General features: G+C 49.9%; 1 protein-coding gene and 1 long non-coding RNA gene across 3 annotated transcripts in view; one reads left to right on the top strand and one right to left on the bottom strand.

Annotated features, from left to right (window-relative positions):
- Window positions 1-599: 599 nt before the first annotated feature.
- LOC112679113 (uncharacterized) lies at window positions 600-4,888 on the bottom strand. Of its 2 annotated transcripts, XR_003148122.3 has the most exons (3): window positions 3,656-4,056; window positions 877-995; window positions 600-767 (listed from the first exon to the last, which is right to left on the bottom strand). It is a non-coding gene; the product is annotated as an uncharacterized LOC112679113 (long non-coding RNA). The 2 variants fall into 2 exon arrangements; XR_003148121.3 differs by lacking the exon at window positions 600-767 and having other exon boundaries at window positions 822-995; window positions 3,656-4,888.
- A 1,587-nt stretch (window positions 4,889-6,475) lies between these two features.
- Window positions 6,476-8,037, top strand: part of LRRC8C (leucine rich repeat containing 8 VRAC subunit C) — an 84,674-nt gene continuing 83,112 nt past the window's right edge. Inside the window, exon 1 of the mRNA XM_025417725.3 lies at window positions 6,476-6,677. The gene's annotated coding sequence lies outside the window, so the exon portion shown is untranslated. The remainder of the gene's footprint in view (window positions 6,678-8,037) is intronic.

Raw genomic sequence — 8,037 nt, 5'->3', positions numbered from 1 at the left:
TGCCTGATGGGTCTGCCGTGCTCCAGGCAGATTTCCTACGGATAGCAGCAATGGGTGCCTTCCCTCTTCCTTGATCAAATGTTGGTGATTATACCCATTACTGACTGAAATCTAGGGAGGATACGTATGTATCATTTTAAGATCATTCTGAAAAGTTTTAGCACTGAATAAGTCCTAAGAAACCACCTATTCCAACCCCTTCATTGCAAATAAGGAGGCTGAGGATACAAGGATATTAGGAAACTTGTCCCAAGTCCCCAAGTTAGTCAATGGCAGAGCCACACCTGGAATCCAGGTCTCATTAATCCCAAGCAATGCTCTTTTCACTAATAGCAAAAAAATGTGACCATTAATGACCACTGAAAAGGAAAACCAGGCTTTCTTGTTTTTTTGTTTTTGTTTTTGTTTTGTTTTCTTTTATTTTCCCAGAGAGGTAAACAACATGAGTAAATTCAGGAAGTTAATAAATGAACTCAAGAAACTACATCATGTATCAGTATGGGTGGTAGCTTTAAGAAGAGATTGTCTGGGCGTGGTTAAAGCATTTTCTAAGTTCACAAAGCACCTTCCGTGACAGTTTTCTTATTTTAAAGGTTTTATTTATTTGCTTGTTTGTTTGTTTGTTTGTTTATTTATTTGAGAGAACACAAGTGAGTGAGCATGAGCAAGGGGAAACAGAGGAAGGAGAGAGAATCTCAAGCAGACTCTGTGCTGAGCGTGAGCTGGACATAGGGCTCAATCTCACAACCCGGAGATCATGACCTGAGCTGAAATCAAGAGTCAGACACTTAACTGGCTGAGCCACCCAGGCGCTCCCGTGGTAGTTTTCCAAAGAGAGTCATGTTTATGTAACAAGAGCATCTTCGATTTCATTACCCTGGTAAGGTATCTTGAGCCATCGATATTCATGCCTCAGAGAGAAAGCAGCTCCTTAGTCAAAGGGAAGAAGCAATTCTTTAGGCTTGAAGTTAGGTGCTTTGTCAGGGCTGATGTCACTGAAATTCGAAGCAAGTCAATGTTAAACTGTGACCTGAGATGTTCTAGTACATTCTATATGCATAATAAGATAGGGTGTTAAAAGACTGGAAAATGTTGAGCATTGGAAAAATTGAGTTACCTTCATTAGGAGGTATGTTTAGTTTTAATAAATAAGGAAGTTCTAAGCCCCTAAAGAATGTTTTATTACCTTTAGAATTAATTCAGTGTGTGGATACAGCTAGTCATTTACAGATTTAATTAATGAAATAAATGTAAAAGTTCTTAGAGCAGTGGTTACACATGCTTAATAAATAGTAGCAGGAAAATACTAAATACTACATATACTATTTAGTAATAGTATTTTCAAACTCATTTTTTTAACTTTAAGTTTATATGTACCATGCAAGAATTTCTTATTATCATTGGCCCATATGAATAATAATTCTAAGAAGGAGTTTCTCTGCCTGGTATATTTCATATTGCCCAACCTCAGAGCCACAGACACTTTATGATCTTTCATTAAAAAGTTTGTTTTCAGTCATAAAATGCTTTTCAGCTAAAGAGTAAGCTAAAGAGTAAGCTGTAAAAGTGCCCCATGAAGACACATTTGGGATGTGAGTACGCTTTTGGGAAAAGCACAAACTAATGCCATTTCAAAAACCACTGAAAAGTACCTTATTGAATATATCGAATATACTTGATGGATTCAATTTTAAAATATTCATTTTTTTCATATGAATGAGTAGTGGTTAAGCAGAACTCTGAAATTAGGGGTCCAAATCTTTCTTCTTCTACTCAGTGGTCATATGACCTTTGATTAGTGACTTATTATGTCTGAGTTTTCTCCTCTGTCAATAGGAGGAAATAACTGCCTGGATAGCTAGGGTAAATAAATCAGACAATGCATATGAAGGTAGTACCTAGCACACAGTATGTACCTAGTAAGTGCTTATTTGTTAATATTGTTTTTTTAAGATTTTATTTTTTATTCACGAGAGACAGAGAGAGAGGCAGAGACACAGGCAGAGGGAGAAACAGGCTCCCTGTGGGGAGCCCAATGCAGGAAAGGATCTCAGGACCTGGGGATCATGCCCTGAGCCTAAGGCAGAGCCTCAACCACTGAGCCACCCAGTGTTCCTCATTTATTATTTTTTTAAATTAATTAATTTATTTTTAGAACGAGGCAAGGGGAGGGGCTGAGGGAGAGAGAGAGAATCTTGAGCAGACTCTTGGCTGAGCATGGATCCCTCCACAGGGCTTGATCTCATGATCCTGGGATCGTGACCTGAGTTGAAATCAAGAGTATAACACTCAACTGACTGAGCCACCAAGGTGCCCATTATTATAATTTCCAAAGCATATCACAAATTAGTGGAACTGATCACCTCAATCTTTTGCGTCTATGTGTATTGACGGTGGGCAGGAGCTGGGGGTGGCAATAAGACTGATTTTATAAGCATTTGGCCCAAAGTTTTGTCGTATCCTATTTTTAGGCCCTCAGCACCACCAGCTTCTCTGGCACAAATTCAACTGCCATTTTAGGGTCAAGACCACATTTGACCACATTACCTCTTGGGCAACTTCCTGTTCACATGATAGTTTCTAGGGGTGGTTTTATTCTCCCTGTCTTAGCATTTTTAATGGCATAGAGTCAAGGATTTCCAAACTGTTGCTAAAGGTGGATTTTAACTGGCAGCTATTAATTCTGAAAGTGCTAATGGTTGCAACAGAGTTAAGAGCTGAAACCTAAAACAATCATGCTTTCTGTTGGTTCAGGACCCTTCCAGAAAAGCTCAGAAAGGATCTGGGGAGCAGATGCGCACAGGGTGGGTAGAGAGCGCGGAGTTAAACCCTGCTGGTGGTTTTGGTTTAGAATTTAGATTTTACTTTCACTATTACTAGGCAGGATCAACTGACATCAAATATAAGACAAAATATGCCCAGCAGGCTGTCAAGAACAAGACCAGCACTGAAAAAAATCGAGGCTTAAGCAGATACATATACATAATATCTATTGTCAATAGAAACCCTATGAGTTAAAGGGTTCACATTCTGAAGCCTGAAGTCAAATACAAATTACTGTATACCAAAATACAGTACAAAAAACTGAAACTGTAAAAAACTCATGCTTTCAACATTTAATACCAGGCTGTGGGCCAGGTGTTGACATAGAGATGAATAAAGATATAGTAGTGAAACAAAAATGTAAAGAGATAAATGGCAGCACATCATGGTACGTGCCATGGGAGCACAAGGAAGGAGAGCGCTTGTCTGGAGCCTACAGAAGCTTCATAGAGAAATCGATTTTTGAAATATGCCTTCAAGGAATGCTATAGCCCAGCCTGCGTTTTCTCGAAACTAACAGAAAAATATAATTACCATTTCCATACACCCCACCATAGGGGTTGCAGATATTCTTTCTAAGTCTCACTAGAACCTTAAAAAAAAAGTAGGTACTGATTCTAATAGACAGATGGAGAAACTGGGGTTCAAAGATTAAGAAGCTCGGGGTATCATAGATAGTAAGGCCTACACCGAGGATTTGAGCCCAGATCTGTATCATTCCAAATCCCTTACTTTGGCCCTACACTGCCCAGAAAGATCTACTTCAGCTCCCTATGGCCAAGGAGTACATGGTTAACTTGTAGCCATGTGGAGTCTGGGTGTGGGAACTCACCCTGAAAGCCCATTGAGAATGTCAAATTTTGGTCTGAAGAATTGGGTGAGTGAAAGGTGAAGATGGTGGCTCTGTATACATGGTTCACCTGGGCTACCACGCCCTCTCCTTTCTCTGAAATGCAATCACATTTAGTTCAAAATGGTTTATCTTGATTCATGGGCTGCCAGATTCCCTCTCTCAAGCTCTGTGAACATCTTGAGGTCAGGGAATAAGCCTTATCCAGTAGGTTTTGCTTTCCATGGTTTCAGATACCCATAGTCAACGGTGGTCCAGAAGGAGATGATCCTTCTTGTGACAAACTGTCAAGAGGTTAATAGTAGCCTAACATTACATCACAAAGCCTACATCATTCACCTCACTTTATCTCATCATGTAGGTGTTTTATCACCTCACATCATTGCAAAAAAAAAGGGGGGGGTACAATACAATATGATCCTTTGAGAGAAAGAGACCATACTTACATAACTTTATTATAGTATGTTGTTATAATTGTTCTATTATTGCTGATTTCTCTGTGCCTAATTTATAAATAAAACTTTATTATAGGTATGTATGTACAGAGAAAAACATATCATATATAGGGTTTGGTACAATCTACAGACTCAGCCATCCACTGGGTGTACTGCTGCATATTCCCCCACAGGTCAGGGTGTCTACTGTGCTTCTTTGAGACCTTCAGAGTCCAGCACTCACAGGAGTTGGCTGATTGATTGTGGATTCACCTGGTGCTATTCTGAGGGCTTGGTAAGTGTGGATGTTAAGTTAGGTTGCCTGGGGTGAGGTGACGAGAATTAGAGGTTACACACTCTAAAATAAGAAAAGGTGACCCTAGCAGTACAACATAGTGCCTCTCAGACTTTAGAGTGCATGTGAATCACATGACTACATGTAACCCTACCCAATACGCCCTAGTAAAAGACAGGTAAAGAGTAGACAGACGTATTGTAATCAAGCATCTGGGGGAGGCAGGAGACTCAATTTTCAGGGTTCATATCCCATTTCCAGACCTTGTTACCATTCCTGGTCCTTTTGTTTTTAGGTCTATGAAGAGTATAGTAAGTACATAACAGTTACCACCTATTGCGTACGCATAAAGCGCTTGGTACTATTCTTGCTGCTTTAAGCATGTTATCTAATTCGCACAGCCCCCTAGAGTACTATCCTTATATTGCTGATGATGGAAAAATAAAATAAAATTAGCAGTAACTCCCTTACATTTACACAGGAAGAGTAGGGATTTATTCTTGGCTCACCTGAGTCCAAAGTCTAGCATGGAATAATAGTTCCTTGCCAGTGAGTAATAAAAGAGCATTTCGGGGATGTGTAAGCTTGAAAGCTTGAGGTCAGGGTGACAATGGTACAGAAGGATAGAGATGCTCAGAAAGCACCCGCAGAACAAAGCCCTCGATGGGAGGCTCGTGCTTCTTTGAGCATTTTAATCCAGGTAAGGTATTTGAGAGCTGGCTCTACCTTAGATAGCATCTGGTAGCTTGCAAGGTGCTCAGGATTTTAGCAAATTGCTGAGGCCAGCCTCTGCTTTCCCCCACGAACTCTTCAGGAATTTTCCACCTGCGCTCTAGGGAGAAAGGCCCCACCCTAGATTTCCGTGTGGCTCTAGGTTCATCAAGGCCGGTGTTAAGAGTCCTCTCTCCTGAAGCCTAAGGGGGTTTAAGGTTGACTTGCACAATCGTACTCGGCTTGAAACAAGGGTCGTAGTGGGCCCTGCACAAGCAGGGGAAAAGCAGTTAAAAGCTTAAGAGGACAACTTCTGGGCACATTTTCTTTTCATTTCGACTTGGAACTAGAAATGGGGTTAGAGGAGGTGCCTGCTTTCTGAAGGCTTGCCGTGCGAGAACAAATCACCTGGTGAGACACGATTAGGGTACAGCAGCCTTTTCCCGACGGCCAGGACAGGGTGCTAGGTGGACTGGGGGTTCTCTTAGCATCGCCAGCACCGCTAAGCATCCCAGCCGACGTTATACAGCTTGTAGTCGTGTCTGCACGTTCTTCACGGGGCAGAAGACCTTCCCCACACAGAGCTGTCAGCTTTCAAGAAGACAGTTTGCTTCCTCAACCTGAAATTGGGTCGGAGACTACGGAGGAGAAAAACACGCTTGGTTCACGTCCCGCGAGGGAGCTCCCCGCCCCCCCCCCCGCCCCCCAAGCTCTTGACAACAGGTGGTTGTGATGAGCCCGGTCCTGGCCTCGGTGCAACTGCGAACACGGCTGCAGGCGGGCGCCCGCTCCTCCCAGGGTCTCTGGGACCTGCTGCTGAGAGAAGAGGGGGCCCAGCCACGGTGTCCGGGACCTGGGGGGGGCCGGAGAGGAGCCTCAGGTGTCCAGGGAGACTGGTTTGAGCCTTTCTCCCCGTCTCCCGCAGTGCGCCCCCCACCCCGCGCCCCATTCTGGGGCTCCTGGGGGTCCTGCTGTTCTCCCGAGGGCGCGGGGGGGTCACCTCTCCTGACCCCGGTCCTGCAGGGGAGGTGCCAGAAGGGCTATTTTAGGTGGCGCTGCCCCCCCCCCCCCCCCCCGGGTTCCCGCCGGCTGGGGATGATGTGATGGGGCCGGGGCCGGCGGGGAGCGCGGGGGGGGGCGCGGGGTGGTCCCCGGGGCCGGCGGGGAGCGCGGGGCGGGGGCGCGGGGTGGTCCCTGCAGGGAGGACGTTCCCGGGCGGCGGCCTGCGTCACAGCGGGGCCGGGCGGCGGCGGCAGCGGCGGCGGCGGCGGAGGCGGCGACCCCGGGCCCGGGCGCTGGGCGGCGCTGGCTGCCGCGGGCCGGGCGGCGCGCGGGGCGGCGCTGGCGGCGGGAGGAGGGCTCTGCGGGGCCGGGCGGCAGCTGCGTCCCGGCTCGGAGCCCGCGAGGAGGACGAGGAGGGAGGCGCCGCCGTGGCCGCGGCCGCAGTGCTCGGGCGCCACCCGCCCTGAGCGGCGGCCCCGCCGACGACCCCGCCGCCGAGCCGGCCCGGGAGACCGCCCGCCGCTCCCCAGCGCCGTCCCCGCCGGCAGCCCGGCGCCCGGAGGTAAGGGCGGGGACCGCCGAGGGATGCTGGCGAGGGCGGCCCGCTAGGTGCGCGGGAGCCGCGGCCCCGCCCGCCCCCGCCCTCGGAGCCCCCCGCTGCCTGGGCTCGGGGACCCCCGCGGGGCGCCCCAGGCTGGCGCCCAGCTCCGCGCGGCCGCCGCAGGTCCTGCGGACTTGGGGGGGCGGAGGGTGGGGGGGCCGGGAGGAGGAGGGGGCCGAGGAGGAGGAGGAGGACGAGGAGGAGGAGGGGAGAGGCGGCCACCGCGGGGCGATCGTCCTTCTCCCCTACCTGGAGCCCCCCGCGCCCCCACGGCCTGTCCCTTCTGGGGTGCTCTCCCCGTGTACCCCCGGGCCCCTGAAGTTAGCACTTTCGGGGAGCGAGGAACCGGAGGGCCCCCGACGGGAGCGCGAGCGCGGCGCCTGCCCCCGGCGGGACCGGGGGAGCGAGGGTCGGGCGGGGCGGGCGGGCCCGGGAGCCAGGTGTCCAGGCCGGCGGTGGAGGAGGGGACCGCCGCCCTCCGCCCAAACGCAGGCCGCCGCGCCTTCCCTTTGCAGCCGGTTCCCGGCAGCGAGGTGGCCGGGGGTGGAGTGCGCGACTCCGGAGCCCTCGGACGTGCTCCCGGGACGCTGGTTCCTTTCTGGCCCCCCAGCACCCCCCCAGCATCCCCTCCCAGCATCCCCCAGCGCCCCCCCAGCATCCCCCCAGCGCCCCCCAGAACCCCCCAGCACCCCCCCAGCATCCCCCCAGCACCCCCCCAGCATCCCCCCCCCTCCCCCGCCGGTGCGCAGCACCTCGCCGCGCCTTCCACAGCCCGCGCGCCACCCGGCCCTGAACAAGCCCAGGCACCTAGCCCACATCCCAGGACGGTTATTTCGGGGTGTGAAGACCACACTTCACTTGGTTTCAAATTCTTTTTAGACACTGGAAACTCAGCAAACCCGTTAGGGAAACACTTGCAAGTTTCCATCCTCCTTAAAGTAAAAAATAAGAACCAGTCCGTTTTTTGGGGGGGGAGTGGAGTGCCAGCGTTGGGCAAAGGCAGGCTGAGCTACCCTATTTATGACGGCTTTATGGGGGAGGAATAGATACAGGGAATGACAGTCCTGTTTTGTTCCCATGCTTCTTGCAATGTAAGAAATGGAGCCCCAACCAACGGGCACCTTTGCGGACAGGTATGGAGTGGTTTTGTAAGGCTTCTATGAGCTTCTTCTGGACAAGTCAGTGGGATGCTTGTCTAGATGGGAGAGGTGGCAAAGTGATGGTTACCCTCTTGCTTGGCCAAACACTGCAAAGTCTCCGGAACCAAGGAGCTTTATATGCATTGTTTTCTTTATGTTTTAACGATTTGTGTAAACCCAGA

The sequence above is a fragment of the Canis lupus genome, chromosome 6, assembly GCF_003254725.2.
Source record: "Canis lupus dingo isolate Sandy chromosome 6, ASM325472v2, whole genome shotgun sequence".
NCBI lineage: Eukaryota > Metazoa > Chordata > Mammalia > Carnivora > Canidae > Canis > Canis lupus.
The sequence above is the reverse complement of the archived record's forward strand: the minus strand, read 5'-3'. Positions and strand labels throughout refer to the sequence as shown.